General features: G+C 44.1%; 1 protein-coding gene across 14 annotated transcripts in view; it reads right to left on the reverse strand.

The window, feature by feature from the left end:
- Window positions 1-593: 593 nt before the first annotated feature.
- The window catches only part of ERC2 (ELKS/RAB6-interacting/CAST family member 2), a 923,425-nt gene continuing 898,818 nt past the window's right edge, over window positions 594-25,200 (reverse strand). For 11 of the 14 annotated variants that reach the window (XM_033133187.1, XM_033133185.1, XM_033133181.1 and 8 more), the window contains one exon: window positions 597-3,515. The gene's annotated coding sequence lies outside the window, so the exon portion shown is untranslated. Of the gene's footprint in view, window positions 3,516-25,200 lie in introns of all 14 variants that reach the window. The other 3 variants (XM_033133178.1, XM_033133177.1, XM_033133186.1) reach the window with 2 other exon arrangements.

Raw genomic sequence — 25,200 nt, forward strand, 5'->3', positions numbered from 1 at the left:
AATACAGCCCATTTTTCCCCCCTTGGAAACTGCCCCTCCCACATCCCATGGGGCTGTCAATCACTAGGCCTCACCCTCCCAACTCCTCTGTATGAAGTAATTGTACACACGATCCAAGAAAGGACCAATAAGAGTCCCTTTAAGGCGCTGATAAGGATGCTGGGTAAGAAAGGGGCTCAACCTAATATCCAAGAACGCTCAACGCTGTTGGGAGTCATCTTTGCCACCAAGTGGAGAGAACCTAGCAAAGACTGACATCAACCCCATGGAAAGTGCAGAGGAAACGGAGAAAGGGAGGAATGGAGAAAGGGATGGAGGGAGAGAGATAAAGAAAGGCAATGAGGTAAAGAAGGAGGGAAGGAAGATAGGAGATACCTCCAATGACTTAATTTCTTAATAAGAAGCTCTAGATCTAACCGCGCATAAAAGGAAATTGTTGCCTTGGCTATTCTGGAAAAGATAGCCCATAACCCCTCCCTCCCATTTTTTTCTTTTTCCTTCAAGTTCATAGGTTCTTCAAACGGGGATCCATGACCCAAAAAAGATTAGAAACCACCACAATTGGAGCGGATGTATTAGAGGTGGAATGAACTCACTTCAGAAAGAAACAGAGTTTATTTGATGAATATAAATAAGGTGACCAGCACAAAGAACTTCTCATACACAGGATAACAAATTTATGAACTGTACATATCTTGTACATTGTACTTCTACTAGACACGAGGTTACAATGACTGGCTAATACATGCCCACTGGTAGTTTCTGAGGGTTCCTTAGTTTTATTTATGTGTTTCATATCGAAGTCCATAATCACATGGTCAATATCACAAACCACATGCCACTCACTTGAAGAAATATTACAAGAAGCACTATCAAACGAGGGTCTCTGGGAATTAGATACACTGACCCCTGGCAGCATTCAAACGCCACTCGACACAAAAACATCTCAGATAGAGCTTCTGTCAACACATTTGAGGTCTCGTCATAAACACTGTTTAAAAAGTAAATTGAAACCCACTTTCAAATGAAAGTTGACACGCTGTTAACGTGCATACTGGATACACAAAAATCATTAAATACAAAATCGAGACTGTACATCGAAATCAAATCAGGTATAAAGTATAAGCCTGCTTTTGCACAAAGCAAGAACACCAACTGCTCCCAAATGTTAGCCTCAACTTCTTTTTTTTCCCAACTTATGATTAGAGGGGAAGCTGCTCAAGTTTGAGCGAAAGAAATATCGTCCCAACATCACAGTGTTCGTTGTAAACCCAGAGACTATTTTTAATATGTGAAAAGGGAATTTTATGTAACTCCCAAACAGCAGAGAATATTACATATGAAATGGGAAGAGGTGTACTATGTTCAAATTTAATTTTTCAGGGACGAAATGATATGCCCCCATAAAGGTAAGGTCAATAATATTTTTAACCAACAAAAGCGGGGCAAAGAAATGATCCCCCAAACAATACTTGTGACTAAATTGGCACATACTTAGAAATAGCTAACTATACACAGGTGGTTAATTTTTCTGTTTCGAGGACCCTATTATCCCTAGTGGATTTCCTACTTCCTACTTCAAGTATTCAGTTGCAGAGTTCAGGTCAGGACTTGGCTGTCGGAGGCAGTGAGTGCTGCCTATTTAAGGACACCCAAACTGTTCATGGGGGTACCTTTGTGGCCTGGGTTTTCAGTGTGACATTGTGTCAAAATGTGCTAAATACGCTTGCAAAGAACTCTGCTCATTTTTCCAGTCAAGACCTAGATCCCTTTGATAATTAAAGGACAAACTTTTAAACACGAATGTATTTGAATGGTTTACGCAACACGTAAGCTTTACATAGCTTGCTATACTTACGACAAGAACAAAGCCAGAAGCAAGAAACCTGCTTGAACTATTTTACCTTAATGCACCAAGGATGAACAGTGCACTTCATACACAGCTTCATCTTTCCCGAAAAATAAGGTGTCTGACTTTTAAATATCTCTATGGCTCACGGGAGAGGTCCAGAGTTAAGTGCACCAACATTTTAAAAAGCAATAATAATGACTGAATTCAATGCAAGACTTCAGGATCATCTGTTTAGAATCCTTTCCACAGCAGCAAAGAAAGACAACTATATTTATTAAGGCCACTCATGCTTAAATTCACTGTTTGTCCTTTAAAAATGCAGATTTTCATCTCCCACTTGCATACACGTGGAAGGGTTTCTTCCATTGACAAGAAAATGGATCAATACAAGAGTTGCACATGTTTGCCAGACTTGGTCATGAGTTTTATGACGATATAACACTTTATGATTATTTTTTTAATCTTCAGAGGAAGCAGTAGGAGTTTAATTCTCCTTAGTACCATGTCACTGTATGTACAAGACCTCAAAATTCGGTCTTTTCCCCTGGCATGTGCTTTAAATAATGACTGTATCCACAAACATGTTGTGTAGAGCTATATACAGATACACAGCTTTTGTGATTATTCCTCATTCATCAATGTTTTCATGTTTGATGCTAAAAATGCGTTGGAATCTATGTTGGAGACATTTTAAAAGAAACTTGAGAAATGACCTTTCATTTACATGTCTAAGCTTACACTGTTTGCACAGCATTTGGATCTTGAAATGTGAATGAGTCCCAGCATCTTTATGGAGACCTGTACGTATGGGAACGGTAAGAGCCTGAGGATGCACGGAGCACATGGAACAGATAAATGCAGGCGCCTCAGGCTTTTGCCACTCTCCAATACGAAAACAGGGCAGATAAAATTATGAACGATCAATTTAGATGTGCCATGCATTGTCAGAGACACACACCACGTTCTCATAAGGCGATTTCTTGGCAAGTATTAGTGGTTTAAAAAATTGATTTCATTTCCAACCTGGCCCAGAGGTAACTACTGGTTACACCATCAAAATGTGGTTCTTCAAAGAGCGGATTAAAGAAATAGAGGAGGGTAAAGGCTTGCCATTTTTGGTGTTTTGGTTTCTTTGTCGAACTCTCCATGCATCTTGGTCTACAAATACCGCCAACACCACTCACTCACAGAATTCATACTTTTTGATAATCTAATGCATTAGGAATGACCACTTAGACTGAACCAGCAGAAAAACTGGAGATGAAGCTTGTTGTCCGACAGAAGCTGAATCCACAGTTAATTCCCACGGAGTTCAAGTCGATCCAATGATGATGTGTAAGTAACATAAATAAAATGTTATCAAATAATGACATTCAGAAGAGATGATCAAATTTTAACTGCCCAAATCCTGACCAAAAAAAAATGGAGGATTTATCATTTTTCTCCTTTGCCACATTCTTCCTTTCCAACATAAGAAATGACATGAGATGACGAAGGAAATACCAAGTCGAACTGAATCGTGCTCAGTAATGAAAGTGAGACTCCTCTTCGGTCCTGATGAGCATTCCAGGTGGCGATGGACAGTGATGTGAACCGCACTGCAATAGATTATCAGAATATTGCTGCAGAGCTGCATTTTCCCTTTAGTCAGCCCTTCGGATAGCTGCAACGAGAAAGCACATAATTCAGCATTCCAGTAACTGGCAATGATATGGGAGGTAATCCTCACAGAGGGTCCTGGTCCCCACTTCGCACTCTTGTACCGACCCTCCACCACTTTCTCCGGTTGGGGTTGTTTGGGATTGACGGTGGGGGCCGGGGGAGGGTGGGGAGTGAGTGAGGAGTGGCTGGCAAGGAGGAGGACTCGTATAGAAAGGATAAAGTGAATAGAAACTTAAATTATGTCTTGCCAACACATCTGAGAAGAGGCCTCTTTCAAAATACGTCACATATAGGTATTAGATGTCTCCTGATAGGCAAAAAGAAATTGAAAGGAAATATGCCAAAATGTTCCCGTGATTATTTCTATGTCATCAGATTATGTGTCAATTGTTTTCTCCACACTTTCCTACAATGAATATGGCTTCTAAGTTATTTTTTAACTTGACTTTATAGAGAATAGAGAGTTAAAGACGGTCGATACACCAGAAAACTTAACATTCACTTACAGATCATGTAAGAGCAACAGTTTAAAAGAAGACTGGACCCAGCAATTCCACATTTCAGTAAGTACCCAGAAGAATGGAAAACAGGGACTCAAACAGATACACCAATGTTCATAGAAGCACGTGTCCATCAACAGATGAATGGATAAACAAAAAGTGGTATATACACACCATGGAATACCATTCAGCCCAAAGAAGAAATGAAGTTTTGACATGTGCTACCTTGAAGATACGCAACGTGAAATAGCCAGACACCAAAGAACAAATACTGCATGATTTCACTTACATGAAATATCTAGAAGAGATAAGTCATAGATGCAGAAAATAGATTTGAGGTTCCCAGCGGCTCCAGGGGAGGGGAAATGGGGAGTTATGGCTGAATGGGTACCACAGAGTTTGTGTTTGGGACAGTAAAAAAATAAACGGATAGTAGTGTTAGTTGTACAACCCTGCATATAGACTTATTGTCTCTGAATTGTACATTTTACATTGGTTAAAATGGTAAATTTTATGTATATTTTACCACGATAAAAACGTATTTTAAAAAAGAATATTGATACCTCCTTAAATCGAGCAGAAAGAAACAAAGTTGACTTTCATCCCCACACCCAATGTGCATGTGCATATGCTTAAATCTGAACATAAATGCAGCAGTCATGCATTTGCATATTTCATGCCCTGAGGCACAGGTATCCAGAGCACCTCAAGTGTTCTCACTGTCCTCATCAGAGGCCGTGGGTGCGGAATACAACTGCAGCCTGGGAAGAAACAGTAAAATGGGCAAAAAGAGAGGAGCATCCCATATGGACCCTTCAGATGATGACTTTCCTCCCTGCTGAGGCTCCGCTTCGTGGGCCTGCATCATTATCATTCACAGATGGCCTTTGAATACTTCGGGAGTTTCCGGGCATATGGCAATAGCGCAGCTATCTGGGGAATATGGCAGGGAGGGGAAAGATCAAACACACACACACACACTCACACACGTGTGAGCCACTTTTTATATACAGCCCGAGCTGTCTGATTTGGTGGTTGATACACAGCATTTTTCAAGTCACACTGACTAATGAGCGCGCCAAAGATCCCAATGTCTGCACAGGTAGGAAGTTATTTCAAGCCATCGTTAAACAGTGCTAATGAAATATGTGGCTTGGATGAACTCTGCTAATTCATACTCTGAGGAGTTTGGTGTAACCCTTCTGGTTAAGAAACTTGAATTGGGGCAAAAAAAAAAAAAATGACTTTTGCAGAGCCAGAAAGCTAGGGAGTTCCTAGAGCAGATCATATTACTTATTCTGGCACATAAAATCTCTGCAAACTTTTTATGAAAATTGTAAGTCAGAGCACGCTTTCTGCTTCATGAGCTGTGCATAGCTCTAATTCTTTTGTGCATTAAGCATTTCTTAATCATCCTTTTAAAAGGCTGACCAATATATTAAAAGGGCACATGATTAAAAGGTATAGAGAAACCCAAAGTAGTACTAAAATGCACCAGTCATATTTTACAGATGGGAAAACGAGTGAAAAATAATTACAGTGAATGTCCGATGTCCTTGATGTTTTTCCAAGATAAAGTAGCAAAGAACAATCATTTATTCAGTTGAGAGAAAGATTTCCAGCTGGGTAACAGGTCACAAGGCAGAATACAGTGCCTTGCGTGTGCAGTGCACTGTTTGGGGGTAAGGTTTATTCTGTGGAAAAGAGAAGTCTCAAATAGTATTGCCACTCCTTCAATTAGACAATCCATTCACCAGGAGGCCTAAATGGGTTTGAGAGGGGAAAAAAACCTCAAATGACACTGCCAGCAGTTGGAAATGCAGATGAACCCTCATTGAGGGGCAAATATGCATATGCTTTAAAAAAAATTAAAAAAGGAATCCTGGTTTCCAGCAATGAGGCAATCTGGGCATCCACCCGCTGTGAGCTAATGTCTAGCCAGTCCTCCTCACCTGGATGATCACAGCAGGCCTCACCTGTCCCCATGCAGCCTCTCTTCCAGCACCCAACTCTGCATTCTCATTGGTGCAGCCAACAACGGCGCTGTTTCAATATGACATCTACTTCATCTTACATTCTGCGTTGACACAGGCCTTCCTTTACAATCCCGTTGCCCTTGGGATGGAGGATGGACGCCTGACCATGCTGGTGAGGTCCCATCCAGCTTCTCTCTCTCTCTCTCTCTCTCTCTCTCTCTCTCTCTCTCTCTCTCTCTCCTGCTCCACGCTTCGTGCCCCACCTACGCTGAACTTGCTTCTGCAGTCCTAAAGCTTTCTTTTCTCCCATCTCACAAACTTGTCTTTCTGTCTGACATGCATTCACACCAACCCTTGACCTGATCTTTTCCTAGTTATTCTTCAGTGTCAGTTTAGATGTCACTTCTTCCCTGGAAGCCTTTTCTGACCCTCCTGAGTGTAGGATGTAGCGCAGGAAGTCTCACACTTATTGCACTGTCCCCTTCTGGTGACTTGCCTAGATTTTACTGTCCAATATGGTAGCCACTGGCCACATGTGCTACTCAGCACTTGAAATATGGCTAGTCCAAATTGAGATGTGCCGTAAGTGTAAAATACACAACAGATTTTGAAGATTTAGTGTGAAATTCGTTTTTTACACTGATTTTGAATGAATATAAATCAATATATTAAATTTTAGGTTTAGTATGAATATCATTTTTTCTATTGATTGCATATTAGAGTGATATTTTGGATGTATTGAGTCATATTAAATATATCATTACAATTGATCTCACCTTTCTTATTATTCTTCTTAATGTGGCTACTAGAAAACTCAAAACTACGGATGTGGCTTGCATTATATTTCTATTGAACAACACTGGTCTAGGCTATAAGCTCTGTAAGGGCAGGGGCAGGCCAGCTAGCATCCCCTGTACCTCGCACTGTTCATGGAACAGAACAAGTTGATTCACTTATTCATTCCCCAGGTCTTAGAGAGCACCTAGCGTAAGCAGAATCCTAAAATCACACATGTCCTCCCCAAAGATTCCTGCTCTTATCCCTGGCACCTGGACTATGAACATCTCTTACCAAGATTATTCTACCGTGCAGATGTAAATAAGGTTATTAATCACTTGAGTTCAAATTAATTGAAAGAGAGATGATCTCTCTTTTTAATTAGTGGACCTAATTTAATAACAGGAGCGCTTGAATAGCAGAGACTTTCCTGTTGCTGGTAGCAGAAAAGGAAGTCAGAGAAATTGAGTGGGATTTGCTGTGCTGAGATGGAGGGAGTCATGAGGCAAGGATCTGAGAGAGTACTGTAGGATTCAAGGTCAGCCCCCAGCTGACAGCCAGCGAAGAAACAGGGACCTCAGTCCTACAACCACAGGAACTGAATTCTGCCAACGACGGGAATAAGCTTCGTGCTTCCCAGCGCCTCCACGTTCAAGTCCAGCCTGGCTGACCCCTCGACTTTGGCTTTATGAGACTCTGAAGAGAGAACCTAGTGGAGCCCAGTTGGTCTTCTGATCTATAGAACTTGAGATCTTCAGTGGGTGTTGTTTTAAACCACAAGTTTGTGGTGATTTGTTATGCAGCAGTAGAAACCTAATATGTAACAGCTCCTCTCTGTGTCAAGCAATGTGCTTGGTGCCAGGGATATAAGTGTCAGAATGACAGACAAAATGTGTGCCCTCAGGGAGGAAGACAGACAACAAATAGATACAAAAATAAATGCAAAAATAAAGATTTTTAAAATTTGTGACTTGAAGGAAATGAGGGATGTTTAGATTTATTAAGTCACTACATGACAATTATGATGTGGATGTTTATCTTATTATATAGAAAGATGGCCACAATTTTTCAATGAACAAAAGCAGATTACAATTCAACAGGTATAATTCAATCTCATTTTTGCATCAACACAGACACAAACATAAACAAGTATATACCAGGATATTGTTAATGAGTATCCCTGGATGGTGCTTTTAACGTTTCTTTAGAATTTCTTTTGTTATCGTACTTTTTTGAATTTTTAAACCAAAGAATGTGTAACTGGTATCGCACGAGAGAAAGCTCTTTCTATTGTGAAAAATCTGGACTTGGTTCTTATGAAGGGAACCCCGCAGTTGGCGTGCAGGACTGGGGGTGCGTGTAGGTGGTGGGGGGTGGCAAGCTGAGTACAATAGTAAGGGTCCTCCCCAGGACAAGTGCCCCCAAGAGAGCAGGCTATAAACGTGTGGTGTCTCACAAATATTCCTTCAGACTGTTTTTCTTTGGAATAAAGACACCTGCCCGATTACGGCTTTCTTCTCCTGCCCGTTCGGTAGTGATTTGCAGAAACAGGCTGGGAGAAAGGGGTCTTTGGTAAACACAGAGGGGTCAAAGGGGAAACTGTTTAATAGCAGTAGTAAAACGCAGGCTATTTTTGACATCTGGGTTCATGTCCATTACACTCCATGTGCTTTGCAAATGTGTGCACTGTGCCCCCAGGTACAAAAACAGACACCCATTCACCACGGCGTTGGTTGCCCCTGACATTGCACATGGTGCCCACATAAAAGCGAGCCCCGGATAGGCTAATTAACAAGGGTCTGAGGAGAAGAGCTGGGGAGCAGTGGGCATCCTGAAAACAACTCCACAAGTGACTCTGCTCACAGGAAAACCCAATAGAGTCGTTTCTAAAAAAAAAAAAAAAAAGAAAAAGAAAAATCCATAACTACATCTGTGTTATTACTTAACATCTTTTAAAATGGGTGGAATGGGTTTCCCGTTTTCCTCGTGAAGATTTATTTATTATTGTTGTGATCAAAGTGGCAACAAATTATGTTAAATCATTTAATTTTCTTGATAGGAGCAAGCACCTTGAAACCATAATTCAAAAATATGAGTGGAGAGCAACATTTTACCTTGCGAGTGGCCTCCTACAGCTCCACAGGGCAGTAAAATGTAACACTTCAGAGCCCAAAAGGCTGGGGGTGAGGTGGGTGGGGGCGGGCCTAGCAAGCCCTCTGCTCAGAATTGCAAACTGCTGTTAGGGACAACACAGCTTGCTTGGGGGTGGAGGGAGCTTTGGGGCTGGGGGGCGGGGGGGTGGGTAACAGAGACTCCAGACTTCATCTTTGGTTTCTGTCCGCTGGTGCAACTACCCCCGGTATTTTAAATTAAGGACATCAGATGGATTCAGATGTGTACATAAAAATGGCAGCATACACTGCTATGTGTCCTCAGGATTTATTCTTGCCAATATTATTGTGGTCAGAATTATTCATTGCTAACGGTTAGTGCATGCTCTCTTCTACGGCACTCTGTGCTTTTGTGTGAATTATCTCAAATAAGCTTGACAGTGCCGTGGCAGTGACTGGGTTGCTAGTCCTTTAGAGGAGGAAACTGAAGCAAAAGGGAACTGAATGCTGTGGGTTAACTTCCCACCTTCCTAGGGCCGGACAGGAGCCCACATCTTCTGGACTCCAGAGCCCATTCTCTCTACCATGAGGCCAGGATTCTCTCAACCTTGATCTTTTGTGTTCTACCGTCCCAATATTATAATCTCTCCATAACACCTGTCACATTTAATTAATGTTTTTCTTTAAAAAAATTTTCTTTCTAAAGACTGAAATTTCCTTTTTAAGAAAGACTTATTTAATACCATCATGGTATTTAATATCATCATTTGTCTAATTAATGACATTAAAAGAATTGCATAGCTATGAAAATGAAAGTGCTGTGCACCGTCTTCTCACGGACGTGTGGTGCCCTGTGTGCCCCTGGCCCCACCGTGGAGATCATGCCCACTGCCCAGTGGCAGCCTTCTCCAGCAGGCAGCACCTGGTACGTGTTGGCTGGGCTTACACATATCCCATACTCAGGCCACCAGCCATCCCCAGTGCCACCTCAGTCGACATGTTAGGTCCTGCTACTGTGGGCCTGGCTTTTATCTTCTCGAGGGCAGAGGGCAGCAGAAGTGAAAATCAGAAGCCTGCCATTCAACATCCACGTTAGGTTCTCTACGCAACTTTTAAAACATTGGTTGAGTAGAAAAGTGCTTTTAGTTGTAATTTTTTTCTGAAAATAATAGCTCCCTCAACCTGAGAGACTGCCCGTAAGCCAAAGGCCTTTGTCACTCTACTCCATGATTTCTCAGTCTTGGTACTGTGGACACTTGGGGCTGGATAATTCTTTATTGTGGGGGCTGTCTTGTGGATGACAGTGTACTTAGCGGCATCCTTGGTCTCTGCCCATTAGATGCCAGGAGCATCAACTCCCTTCCCAATCATGACAATAAAAAAATGTCTCCAAATATTGCCAAATATCACCTGGGGGACAAAATCACACTCAGCTGACAACCATTGGTCTAATCAATTTTTTTTTGTATTTAATTGTTTGCCTGTGTTGTTTTAAATATAATTATATTTTGACAAGACATGTATATGCATACATGCCTCTACCAACCTATAAAAGATATAAATAATTTGTGGAAAGAAAGATCAATTTCTCAGCTGCCATCATATTATTTCAAACATGGTTGAACAGATTTAAATGTCCTGCGGAAATAGGTACAACCTAAGTAATAAAAAAATAATAAAAATGTACAATTTATCTGACATAAAATAGAAATGCTACAATCCTGAGATAGCAAGACACCTAAGACACTTGCTGAACTGAGTAAAAAGGTAAAATCTAGTTTAAATTTATAGCATTCTTTCAGTGTCCCTCTAGGAGTTTGGCGTTTTGCCAGGGTTCCTTGTTAAAAATTTGTTAAACGTGTTTGGCATTAATGCAAACACAAAGTGGTCATTTGTTACAAATTCTATTGGAATGCATTCATTTAAGGCAATGAAGTAGTTACTAGAAAAGAAAAAAAAATGTTCATTAAGTACATTTTAAAAATACAATGATGTATGCAGTGTGTAACTGTGGCGCCCTGGTGGCTATATAAATCGCTGACAGAATAACCACACATCGTGTTTAGTTTGAAATTGGAATCTTTTAAACATAACTGATAGAACAAAAACTGGTTTTGTTTGTTGTCAAAACCGATGTTAGTCTTTCTTTTCTGAACTAGTTAAAATAACCAAAAGTTTGGCATACAATTTCTAACATCTCAAATCAGTGACACATATAGGTTAAAATAATGCTTTGAGAATCTTTGGGGGTGCTGTGAATGATATGGGAGACAGGGCTGATTCAGCAACCAGAACACCCGGACGTGGAAGTCATCCTGGAGAACCCCCCTGGGGGAGGACCCATACCTCTACACCCTCACCTGCTGTCTCAGGTTATTAGGTTACCTGCAGAGGGAAAACCATCTGCTTTCATCTCGGAGACAATGGAACCCTAGGAGCAAATACCCTAAGCCTGTGTATAGAACCTCTACCTTCCTGTCCCACCCTGAACTGTTCATACAAAGGAATTATTGCTGAGTAATAGTGACTCCTTAGTTCTGACCAAGCAGTTTTGAAGCTTAGCTTTGGGAAAAAGGGTCTCTTTGACAGTCTGTGACATTCGGCCCCACAACATAGCTTGCTATGGATGTTTACCATGGACTCTGTCATCTCAGGGCCTCTAAATGCTTGCTAAAAGCCGATCCTCAAGGTGAAGAGAAAACTCACACTTCACAAGAATATTCAGAAATTATTCCCAGCTTTCTTTCTCCCCCAGCCATTCAGACATACGCATTGCCCTGAAAGTGTCCGTAGACACCACCCCCAGTGGTCCGAGAGTCACGAGCCCAAATCTCCGTGGTTCCCAGCCCTCTCTTTAGGTGGGCTTTTTTTGCCATCTGAGTTTGGTTTTATCCAGGCTGCCCTTGACGTTGATGAACCCAGGGTCTCTGGGTCCCAAACTCTTGAAACATTCTCTTAGTTCAAGGGTAAACTTAGACAAAACCTAGCACCCTGCACGTGGCCTGGAAAAGTTTGCTTTCCCCTTCACAAATGTCAAAGCAAGAAGTCCAAGAACAGGGAGAAAATACTTATCTCCCGAAGCAACATGATACGGAAGTTAAGAAACACAGCCGATATTACAGACTACACCTTGGTTTTAGACCATTCGGCAAGGCGGGCCATCTGTTAGAAAAGGAATACACAAATCATTGACTGTTCCAAACTTGACAAAAGTCTAGGGCCATGTGAACACATCAGGTCCCCTTCTGGGGTCTTGGAAAAGTCAGTGTACTTCAGTGGCCTGAAGTGTAAGCCCCATTAGCTTCATGACAAATCCCGTCTGCCTGCAATTAAAGCTGATTTTGGAGAGAGCATTTTCAAATTCAAATGAGAATAAAGGAATACAGTATTTTCAATTCCCCCGTACCGGAAAGAATTCAATGTTAGGATGAGCTTGCCATAGCATACCAGAGAAGCAGAGACCTCTCTCTAGTCTGGGTGCTAAGAAGGCTATCCTGTGTAAGAATGAGATGCCCCTCCTAGAAAAAGGAGCCGGCCAGGCATTTTGGAGAATTTGAAAGGCGAAGGGAACAATTTGATATCTCAAATTGTTTGCTGACCAGAAGTGGCTCGGATGACAAGTGTTTACAACAGGATCTTCTTAGAGCCAATAATGGCAATTAGTCCCCAGGATTCCAAGGCGCCCTTCCCAGCCTCGCTGAGGTGGAATGCCATTTACTCTTGGACCAGGGACTAATTAGGGGTCTCTTTTGAAGATCAAGGTTTTGCGATCCCTGCTTCTTAATAACATGGTTTGCCTGTTGGCCACCTGGGTCCAGGCGAGACCTCCCCTTCCCCTCCCCAAACAGCAGGCACTGCCTTAGGCCAGGAGCAAGTGTGGGCAGGAAGCACACATCCAGGCTGCTGAACAATTTAACCTCTTCACCACCGAGGTCCCGCAACCCAGCACTTGACTTGGCTGTCCGGAAATGGAGACAGCCGAGCTGGTTTCTCAGGCAAGGCTGAAGGCCTGGGTGTAATGCCGAGAAACCACTGTCAAGGAGCAAATGCTGTGCAGCGTACTTTCTTGCACGGGAAGAGAGGCAGGAAGACTCCACTTTTCCAGATGAGTGGTGAATCAAGAGACTCTTTACATTGGCTTCAGGTTGGGCCATTTCTAGAATGAATTTTAGAAGTGACTAGCTAAAGCAGCCTAGAGACAGAGGGGCAGGACAGCCCAGTGAACCTTCTGGAGCCCTAATCTAACCTGCCATCAGACCCCAGAGGCTGAGGTGCCTGCATCTGTGGACCTCTGGTCAGGCGCTCCATGGCTTTGCCGTATGAGGCTGGGCCGGCTGCTGTGCTTTCTAAGACATGGTGGGGGAGAGGCCAAACAGCAGGAAAAGTAAGCTGCAAAGAATTAAACTTGTAACAACTTGGGCAAACTACAAACAGCCAGCGAGGTTGGTCCTTTGGCTGTTGACACACTCTGGCCTGGGTTGGCTGTGGTCACTAAACCCATTAGTGTTCCAATGTGGCAACAGCTAATTCAGCAAGTTCAATGTGTTTTTGTTTAATTTCTAAATGCTGGGTGCACGCTGGCAATCATGGCCACTGAAGGCAGGCAACCCCACTGCCATAAACACAGCCATCCTTGTCAGTGATCTGAAAATCATTTTAAAAACGATTTATTTTTGGCAGAGAGGGGCTGAAGGGAGTTTTGCATTTGATTAACTGTACTTTAATTTCAACTTGCTTAAAACTTTTTTTGTGTTTTCTAGGCAACCACTAAATCAGAATTTTCTGCAACAAAAGGAACTAGCCTTCTTAGGGGAGGAGGAAACTCCTTTGGTGGATGGAAAGGGAAAAGGAAAATGGATAAACACAGGCGGCAATGAGCTGAGTGAAGTCAGGCTTTTTAGAGGTAGTCAGGGTTTCTGAGCACTAAGAGCCCCAATTCACACCCACCTGCAAATAAAGGAATAGGAGAAAAGCTACCTCAGTTTGGTCTGTAAAGTTGGAAGTGAAGTGGGTTTTTAAATAAGACATGAAGGTAAATTCAGTTTGGAATTTATATTGCCTTCAAGCTATATTTTTGAAAAGTATGAGAATCAATCCTTCTTTTCTTTCTTTCCCTCCTCCCTCCCTTTTTCATTTCCTCCCTCCCTCCCTCTCCTTCTCCTTCTTCCTCCCTCTATCTCTCCTTCCCTCCCTCCCTCTCTTTCTTCCTTCCTTCCATTCCTCCCTCCCTCCTTCCCTTCCTCTCCTTCCTTTCTTACTTCTTTCCTTCCTTCCTTCCTTCCTTCCTTCCTTCCTTCCTTCCTTCCTTCCTTCCTTTCTTCTTTCCTTCCTTCCTTCCTTCCTTCCCTCCCTCCCTCCCTCCCTCCCTCCCTCCCTTCCTCTCCTTCCTTCCTTCCTTCTTTCCTTCCTTCCTTCCTTCTTTCCTACCTTCCTTCCTTCCTTCCTTCCTTTCCTTCCTCTCTCCCTCTTCTCCCTCCCACAATTTTAAAGCATTGACCAGGAACCACACTAAGTATTGGGGACATAGGGTTGAATGACACAGACACTACTAGCTCTCACTTCATGGAATACACATCTAGTGAACATGTCAGACATTACATTCAACAAATAATTCAACTTCATATGTGATTAATGAATTAAAATCGTGATTTGAGTACCAAGGAGAGGAATGACCCATCAACATACATCAAGCACAGACACTTGCATGTTATGGCATCCAGTCCGTACACTCTGAAGAGGTTGCTATTATTAACCCATTATATTGCTCCAGAAATAGGCACAGAGAGGTTACACACTCAAAGTCACACAGCTAGTATGTGGTGGGGCCATGGTGTGACCCCTGCACACCGAGATGTCAAATCTCCAGCTTACAGGAGCACATCACGGCTCTGCCTTGGTCTCACAGGAGGGTTGGAAAGACTTTCCAAGGAAGTAACATCTCCAATGGTGCACACATACCAACTGGAAGAGATTCACTCCTCCTCCATCTTCTTCTTTTGCACAGTGCTAATAGAAAAGTAAGTCTGTGGATTTCTCTGCATTCCTCGAGTTTTGTCCAGACTCTCTCCTTTCAAATGGATTTTTAGTCTGTGCTTTTTGTCTTTCATCATGAGCTCACCTATAGCCTCCTTCAAAAGCCTTCACTTCAGAGTATGAAGGCACATGCGTTCTCCTTCCCCTCTAAGAGTTTGCATTATAGCTTTCCAGCTTCATGGTATTTGGGATGATTAATCACTTTTAAATATGAAAAAAATTAACATGTCTGAAGCATTCTTCTCCACTGTCAAATGTTTTGCTTGAACATAGATCCAGAATGTCTCCCTTTCCCAGTGATTCCAAAGCAATACATTTTCTGTTGAAAATTCAACTGCAGAAATCCCATCCAGAAGCCCCAAGCAATATATCTTAACATCTTAATTTCATTTAGGAGGAATGCAGTGATTGATCATTTATCATTCTGAGATTGAGTGAACTATCTGGAGGATTCCAATCTATTGCTTCTATGCAACTGATGGGATATTCACATGTCTTCTGGCTGCATGAGGGCTTTGGGGTCCAAATTGTCTTTGAAGGAGTGGGATGCTAAAAAGATTATCGAGGGAGGGTCTGCCTTTACCAGCACGGTATAACTCCAAGGCCTGACTTGCTCCAAATCAGAGCCTCCCCCAGTGATGACCAGGACGTCTGCTGCTGAGGGGCTCTGATTCTCCATTGCTGCACATGGAATTTTGCCTTCCTGCCCGTATCCTTTCACAGGTAACCTGAAAATGCCTGGGAAAACCTTGACATGAACTCTACTCACACTGGTGGGACCTGACTTCTCATCCATGAGATTTCTACTTAACCTAAAGCTGTTTCGTCAAAAAGCACTTTTTACTGTAATATCGACAAAATGGCACCTCCCTGGGACATCTGGGCCAGGCATTTTGGCTTCCACGTAGGACATCATTCTAATCTCTTTTTGTTGGGTAGCGTTGCTTGGTCAGCAGCAAAATTGGCCAGAATGCCCCAGAACAAGATTCTTGGTGTTCCTACGGTACCATGGACCTTGTGTTAGATGTGTGGGTGGGAACAAGCAATAAAAACATGGTCCTTAGTTCAAGTATGTGTTCCATAATGGTAGATCCCAACTGAGTACCTACTTTGTGTTTTACATAGTTAGGTTTTAAGAAACACACACGGAACAAGATGCCTCCAAACACTAATCCATCTCTGCAAACACGCACGTGCTTAGGGTTTTCTCAGGAAGCCCACTGACCAGCGAACCACCTTCAAGGGACACAATGGCGTCCCCTCCCAAGAATGAGGAGTTTGAGAAAAGCAGAGGTTATTTCTGAGGGGATCTATGGCCAGTCACATTTGCACTGTGCTGAAAAGCAGACACGCTCTCTGGTTTGAATTTGCATTTAAATTCCATGCCAAAGTCTGTCCTTGTAGGTCCGCATCTGCCATCTCCAGCTTCTGCATAGGGATATAAGTGAACTCAGCAAACACTGGGAATGAAGGGCTCTACACGTAATTGAAAGAGAGTAACAATGGGCCCCTCAGGGGGACCCATTCTCTCACCGGTTAGGAGGCTTCTGGCTATCACAAATGTCTCCAACTTAGATGTGCAGGTGCTCCGAGAAGGAAAGTTAGACGGTGCTTTTGTCGCTGGTCACTTTGAAGATTAAAGAGGAGAAAACACAATTTCGTGATACACGAACTGGCTGGAAGTTTCCCTATTAAATCCAAGGTCCTGGCAGGCAGGGGCTACTTTAACTCTTCCAAGACAGCCTGGTATCCAGGATTGAGGACTGGGACATGCCATGGAGAAGAAATGGACCAGAGATCAAGGAGCTGGGGCATGACAAAGTGGACACCTTAGGCACGACATTGGTGCTGGGGCATCTTTGGAGTGACTTCCAAAGCCCAATTTGGCAGGATCCTAAGTCCTCTAGCAGTCCCCATGTGACCCAGGATATACCCGAGGCCTCGGCTTTCCTGCAGATGAATTCCTTAGGGTCCACTCCAGCCCCATTGGGTGTTGCAAACCCCTGCAAAAGCAAGTGAAATTCCTGAGTGGCAGTGCCAATCTATGAATATGGATTCCTACTAGAGGAGGAGGCACATAGCTGTGTTCCCTTTCAGGGCTTTGGAAACACGCAGTTCCCTCCGCCTGGAGCACTTTCCCCATCATCCCTTACCTGGCTGCCTTCTGCTTATCCTTAGATGGCGGCTTAAATGCCACTTCTTCAGACGGGCAATCCCTGACTATTGTTCCTCTTCAAATCCCTTTGCCAAACATTCCCTGAGCACTCCCTCCCACCTTTCCCTCCACATGCTCCTGCTTTTAAACTAGTTGGCACCATGCATTTGTGTTAGTATTTGGTTAATGTCTGATTGCAGCCTCGAATGCCTTCACAGGGACAGGTTGTATATAACTTGCTCACTGCATTATTTCTCACATGCCTGTCGCACATTGGGTGCTCAATAAATATTTAAGTGGATCAGGGGGACAGGTGAACCCACTGATAACAAACATTTATCAAATGCTTACTACATGCCAGGAATAGTCCTAAATGCTCTCTATAGCAGTGATTTTCCACTTGGACACTATGGATACTTTCCACTGCATGATTATTTGCCGTGGGGGCTATCTTGGGCTTTGCAAAGGAGGTTTAGCAGCATCCCTAGCCTCTACCCACTAGATGCCAGAAGAACACCCCCTCCCCAAGTCATGACAATCAAAAATGTCTCCAGACATTGCCAAAAGCCTTCTGGGAGGGGGACGCCACCCCACATTCCCTCTTGAGGACCACTGATGTGCACACATTATTAAAACATGTAATCTCCACGATCACCCGATGAACTGGACACTATTAGTTGCCTCCTGTTGGAGTTAAGAAAACTGAGGCCCCAAGTGGTGAAGGAACCTTCCCAAAGTCACCTCACTAGTAGAAGCGGAACCAGGTCAGAGGCAGTCTGGTTTCTCCATTGGAAGAGTTGTCGGGATGAGAAAGGACTGGCCCAAGGTCACATGGTAAGAGGTGGCCAACGTGGGCCTGGGATCTGGCCTTCCTTCCCTTCACCCTATGAGCTTTCTGGCCATAGCCTTGGGCTGCATTTTCAGACTGTCCGAAACTAGGGCCCTTCATGAGGACTGGACTGGGTTACTGGAAGAACTGCTTATAGATCGAAAGCAACTGCATAGCTTCTTTTCACTGACCGCATCTCTTTCTCTGAGTCAGTGGCCAGTGCTGCCCTGACCCTCCGGGAGCAAGGCTATTAGAAAGCAGCAAGGTGAGGTCAAGGGCATCTCACTCCTGGGCATAGGGAAGGCTGGCTGAAATGTAATAGGGAAGCTGGGACGCATTCCCATGTCTCCCACATCTCACCATCATGGGGAGCAAGCGCCAGCCTGCAGTCAGCCAACTGCGTGGCAGTCCAAGGTCAGGCACCGTCTAACTTTCTGCACCTGCTCAAGCGAGTCCATCCATGGATCCTCAGTCTCAGGTAAGGATGGTTGAGAAGGATGACACTGCCCACCTCAGAGGATTACCCTGAGGAAAGACCTAACAGAAGCGCTGCACATGTGACCCATCCATCACTTCTTCCCCTTTCCAGTTTGGGTGACCTCAGGTAAACCATTTAACCTCTCTGAGCCTCAGGGTTTTGTTTTGTTTTGTTTTTAATCTACAAAGTAAAGAAAACAATTCTAACCTCTCCAGGTCGCTGAAAAGATCAAATAAAATGAGCTCTGCCTATGAAGCTCCTAGACCAGTGCCTGACATACAATAGGCATTCAATTACCAGCAGTTCTCATTTCTGCCCTCTGTACACTAGTCCACATAGAAAGAGATCTGGGCATCTGGACTAGCTTGATCCAGTGTGTAGAAGCCCCAGCCTGGGCTGTTCGAGGCCTAGGTTCTTCAGGGCCTGGTCATCTTCATGAAAGGAAGTATGCAGAGCAAAGAGGGAGCACATCACAGGGGCCTGGAAGGAACGGAGGCAGAAGGAACCCACGCTTTCCCCTAAACTGCAAATTCCGTGCGGCTGACCTGGGGCAACTCCGGCAGACAGCCATATTGGCACCTTCACCCTCTCTCTTTGGGCCCTTCCTGTTGGCACAGCCCACCCGCTTTATAAAGCTTCAGTAGGGGTTTTTCACGGCTCCAGCTGTTAGATAAACTTTCAAGGATATTTCTGTGGCAGGTACAAACCTGGACAGGAAGCCTCAGGAAGAAATCCTAAATTAATTATATGTCAACATTTAAGCCACAAGAAGGAGCAGTTGTCATAAATTTTTGGGAGGTTAGAATCCAATTTTCGTTGTAAATGCGAGCGAGCTCACTGACTCACTTGTGAACGGGTGCCAACAAAATGATATATTTTACATTCTTTCACAGCTTGTTTTGGCAAAACACAATGAAAAAAAGGGGTGGGGGGTGGGATTACAGTTTTTATTCTTTAGTGGGCCAAAATGTTCAATCATGCAAAAGAGCTACACCACACATGTGCCAAAGCCGAAGACATTAGGTCAGTTTACCCACATTTTCTGTTGCCATCCACCTTTACTGAGAAAGGAAGTGGGGATGAAAACTCAAAAGAACTACAGTCCCCTTCAGTATATCCACGGCTGGACATTCCCAACCACAAATCCAGACTGCCTCAGGAACGGCCCTCTTGGTTCATTGTCAGCCCTGACTGAACCCTGGCATAATAGGAATCTCTGTGAAACACGCTTTCTCCAATGATTTTTTTTTCTTTTCTGCTTTTTTTTTCTATTTTCCTTTTTTTTTTTTTTTTTTTTTTTAGGAGGGCGCAGCTCACAATGGCCCATGAGGGGATCGAACAGGGACCTTGGTGTTATTAGCATCATGCTATAACCAACTGAGCTAACCGGCCACCCTGAAATACCTTTTTTTTAACCATTGGTTCGAGGTTGAATTTGGTGGCAGGTAGTCCTTGGCAGAAAGGCAGAAAAGTCTCCTTTCATTTTCACAAAATTAGGAAGGCAGCTGAGCTACTGTTGTTATTTTTGCTTTCTGCTTACTTTCTCATTCTTTCATTCAATCAATTATTCAATTCAAGGAGCATTTATTTTTGCTGGCCAGGAGCTAGGACTGGGGATTTGACAAGGGTAAGATATGGACCCTGATCTTAAAGTCTTGCAGCCAAGTCAAGGCCATAGAGGAGTAAAGAACATTTGTAATACAATGAGATGTGGGAGCCACTGGGAGTGTGGGTGGGGAGGCAGGAGAGGGAGCCCGGGGGCACCCATACAGAGTCAGAGTCCAGGAGGGTCGTGGAGGGTCAGCAAAGGCTCTTCCAGGTTGAGAAGTGAGGAATAATAAGTAGGAGTTAGCCAGAGGAAGAGGGAAGAAAGGAGCTTTCTGAAGGGAGGAGCAGCGGATGTAAAGGCCTGAAATAGAGCCAGACGTAGGCCTACTCAGAGAGCTGCAAGCACGAAGGATCGCTGAATGCCGAATGTGAAATGGGGAAACGGTCATGACAGGGCAGTGAGGAAAGCAAGGCCAAACCAAGCAGGACTCTGTGACTACCCTGAGTAGGCTGGACGCTTCCCTGAGGGCAGCGGGATCCCACTGAAGGGGTGTGATCTGGCCAGATGTGTGACTTGGGAGGGTCCCTTTGGAGCAATGTGGAGGCTGGATACAGGCTACTGCTGAGGCTGTAGGGAGGTACATAACCTTTCCTAAAGGGACAAACAACCCATGGGGTTGTCCCCTAAAAAGATATGTTTGACTCCTAAACCCTAGTACCTGTGAATATGACCTGTGGACATAGGGACTTTGCAGATATACTCAAATCAAGATGAGGTTGTACTGTATTAGGGTGGGCCTTAATCCAATGACTGGTGCCCTTGTAAGAAGAGGGAGATTTGGACAAAGAGACACAGAGAACACTCCCAGGGAGAATGCCATGTGACAATGGAGGCAGAGATTGGAGTGACACATCTACAGGTCAAGGAACACCAAGGATTACCAGCAACCACTAGAAGCTAGGAAGAGGCAAAGGAGGATTCTCCCCTAGAGGCTTCAAAGAGAGCACGGCCTTGCCAATGCCTTGGAGTTTGGACTTCAAGACATCAGAATGTGAGAGAATGAATTTCTGTAGCGTTAAGCCCCCAGTCTCTGGCACTTTGTCACAGTGGCCCTAGCACACTAATTAGGAGGACTGCTGTATTAACACACCCAATAATACCAAACTCCAAGCTGCCTGTTCACTGAGACTGAAAGGGTCCGTTGGGGGTAGGGTCATCTGAGATCCAAGATGCATCTCCCCTTGACTCTGACTCCTTGTGACCTGCTTGAGCAACCAGTGCTCGGTAGCCCGACCCGGACTTCTGCCAAGGGTGGCCATCTGTGAGAGAGTTAGCACCAAACGTCAATATTTGTCCACAGGCCACAGTTGTGTTTGCGCTATGGAAGCCCCAACAGGTTTTTTATCGTAGTGATTTCAATCCGTGTGGTCTTCAAGCCATGAAGTAACCTTGTCCTGAGGAAACCCCTGAAGATGAGCCAGGAGGGACAAAAGTCCCAAAGAGTAGCTCTGGCAGGCAGTGGCTCAGGAAGCATGAAGGGACTGGTCCCAGGGCCAGGGTCTTCAGGGGGCTTTGCAGACAATCACCGTACTTGTGCTGCTGGCGTGCTCGACTTCCTCATGCAGCTCAGCTGAGCCTCCTGGGCCCTCCGTTGGTGCTCTTCAGCTGTTCCCAGCTGGAAGCGCTAATGGTATCCGCTTCCCAGGGACACTAGCTGACACAGCTGATGGGACTGAGGGCCAGCAGAAGCACACGTGTCCCCACACCTCCTGCTGGAGGAGGAGATGCCCTGCCAGCCAGGTTCTGCCTGAGAGGGGATAGGTGTTCAGGAAGCATCAGCAGGGCCACCGAGTACCCTATGCAGAGCCTGGCACTGGGAGGTTCTCAGTAAATGAGTAAGTAAATGAATGAACACCATGGGCTTTTTAATCCAAATGAATTCGAATTCAATCCTGGCCTGACTCATGGTTAGCTGTGCAACCCTGAACAAGAAACTGCGCTTTTATGGGCCTTCACTGCCTCATCTGTAAGATGGAGATGCTGACAATATAGAGGTGCTGAGATGATTAAATGAGATCATACATCTAAGTGCTTAGTGGAGTGTCTCATGTAAATAAAGGCTCAATAGATATTAGCCATCACCAGTACCATTATTTTTCTTCATGGATTCATGTGCCGACGTAACAGAAGTGTTAATATATGCCAGTTCTAGACTCCGAGGGAGGGGTTGGGGAAGAGAAGAGAGGGTAGAAAAATCTTCATAAGAATTCTGTTTGCAAACTCCTTCTACTGCCCTGATTGCTACTGGCTGTCATGACAACTCTATGACATGGGTCAAAGATTGTCATCTCTACTTTTAACAAGAGAATCTGAAGTTCACAGCAATTAAGTAACTCAGGCAAAAGCTTCCTAGTGACAAGTGGCAGAACAAGCCTCAAACCCAGACGTTTTCCCATCACATTATGACAGAGCATAGAGGCACCCCGCGACTCTTCCCTGAATGAATGAATGAGAAATCCAATTTCAAAACGATCTTCAGGAATAGGTGGGGAAATAAGGGTTGAGAAAGATAAGATGGAAGCATCTGGAGACCTGCTTGGGTACCACTTCCTGTGTAGGTTTGAGCAAGTCACATCCTCTTCTCTGACCTCTATCCCTAAATTTTGTAGTTCTCAAACCCACGAGTGGGTAATAATGAGGAATCGGAAGTTAGTGACTAGCAGTCATGTAATTTCCTGCGCCTCAGTTTCGCCATCTGTCCACGGGAGTTGATCACACCCCCACAGGCTTGCTCTGAGGTTCAGAGGTGATATGCACATGGAAAGGCTGTGCTCTGCAAACAGCACTCATGTGAAAAAGGAGGAAGCAAAATATGATGGCAGATTGGAAAAGAGAACCGGAAGGAAGTGGCCCAAGATAAAAACTCATTAATATTAACCAACAGGTTCCTTCAGAACAACAAAGCAATGAAACAATAATTTTAGAGAAACAAAACCCAGCCTAGGAAAAGTCTGCCAGAGGGAACGGAAATGGAGGCACAACCAAGTGGCCCTTGGCTTACCTATCTGGAAAACACGAGATAAAAAAGACTCTTTGTAAACCAATATTTGTAAAAGCCCCACTGGGCTTTCTGCCTGTACAGACTGCCTATTATCTTGGCAAAGGATGAAAGCAAGTGAATTCTCATTTAAAACAAGCATGAAGCAAATTCAGGTAAACGATATAACATCATCACGAGCTACCTTACTGAATACCTACTATGTGCTGGCACCGTTCAAGAACTGTGCAGACATACCATATTTACTATACTTCTTTTAGCACTCTTACAAGGCAGGCACAATAGTCAACCATACATACATGCATATGTTTTCATAAGTTTATTTGTTGCATGTCCATTATGCGATAGACATGGTAAGGTTTGGTACAGATGCAATGAAGAACTAGGGCTGGCCTCTTTCTGTAAGTCAAGGTTCCTCAATGTCAGCACTTGTGACTTTTGGGGCCAATACTTCTTTGTTTGATAATTCTTTGTCCTGGGGAGAATGTCCCGTGAATCGTAGAAGGTTTAGCAGCATCCTTGGCCTGGACCCACATACATGCCAGTAGCAGCCTAGGTTGACAACCAAAATGGTTCCAGACCTGGCCAAATGTCCCGGGTAGGAAGGAATTGCTCCCAGTTGAGAACCACTGACTTAAGTAAAAAGATAAGGAACACGAAACTCAGAGAGGCCAAGTCCAAGGCTGCACAGCTGGTCTGGTGTCATAGTCAAGGCAGAAGCCAGGGCTGACCTTTGACACGGAGTGACTTGTTCCTGCATGTTGAGATCCAGAGGAGGGAGTTCCCAGGCCAGAGCCACTGTGATCTCGTCTCGTTCACTCTCAGTGCATGTCCACCCTTCAACTTTACCTTTGCATTCTTTGGCTTTTTCTCTCCCTCTCTGCCAAAGCCCATCAGTCACAAACATCTAATTCTCAAAAGTCAGAGAAAACTCTAGGTAACCCACATGCTGAACCCAAGACATCCTTGAGTTTTGCTACGAACATAAGTCAATTCTCCATTTAGCCCCTGGATGGCCCTTTGGAGCACAGTTCATGTTTTGACTCAAACCGTAACTCAGTGGGGGTGTACAGAAAGTCTTAGAGGAAGGAGAATTGGGATTAAATATAGTCTCACAATATACTGGAATTTTTAAACTTCAAAGTTGTTCTTCAGTTCCAAGAGTAGCCTAAACTTTGCTACTCTGCAAAGGTTACTCTGCAAATATTAATATATGCAAGTTAAGAATTCCCTGGGAGAATGTCTGCCAGGATCTTCAGCTGACATTCATATGTAATTTATAATCACCTGGAAAACACGGGTTCCTTTTACAAGGAGCTCACATTACCCCTGGTCTGGCATTGTGCGGAGGAGAGACAGGTGCAATTTATGTGAATAATCACTGCAATCGGCCTCACTTAAAAAACAACCAGGGACTTATCTTCAGAGAGAGAAACTGCTGAATCACACAGTCAACTCTTGCTCTCCAAAATGTTTCCACGGCCACCGCTTACTACTGACCAGACTCAGAGGACATGGCAGAAAGAAGACAGCCATCTGTTGGGCTGTAAGTGCCCTAGCCTGGGAGACTAAAGGTCTAGTTCCAACTTTACCACTAACTCATCATGTGTCTGGAATAAGACTTTTCCCTTCACTGAGCCTCAGTTTCCTCATCTGTAAAATTAGGTCATTGGACTAGCTGAAAACAAAAGACTTGTCTTGCGTTAACAGTCAATAATTTTCCAGAAGTGTTCTCTTCTCCCCAGTAGTTGTGGCCTACAGCCTGGGTGTCCCTCAGGGGAAGAGAGTATGGCGATCATGACACTGATAATAACATCTCATGGCAAACATTCCTTGAATGAATGACTCAGTGGATGAGTGTGCGAGTGGTTTCCTTGCAATTTAAGAACTGAACTGCTTCCGCCATCTTATTTGATCCCAAACCAAGGATAACTTACTCTGGGACATAAGGGATTTACAGGTTTCTGAAAACCATCGTGTGGACGAGGGGTTGGCAAGATAGTAAAGAGTCAGGGACTATATACTTTAGGCTTTGTGGGTCTAATGGTCTCTGTCACAACTACTCAATTCTACAATTGTGGCATGGAGGCAGCCATAGAGAGTAAGTAAATGAATAGGTGTGGCTGTGATCCAATAAAACAAAAATAGGTGGCAGGCTGGATTCGGCCGTGGGCTGTAGTCGGCTGGGCCCCTGTGTGTGGCCAAAGCATCTGACATGTG

Source organism: Rhinolophus ferrumequinum, chromosome 17, assembly GCF_004115265.2.
Source record: "Rhinolophus ferrumequinum isolate MPI-CBG mRhiFer1 chromosome 17, mRhiFer1_v1.p, whole genome shotgun sequence".
NCBI classification, from domain to species: domain Eukaryota; kingdom Metazoa; phylum Chordata; class Mammalia; order Chiroptera; family Rhinolophidae; genus Rhinolophus; species Rhinolophus ferrumequinum.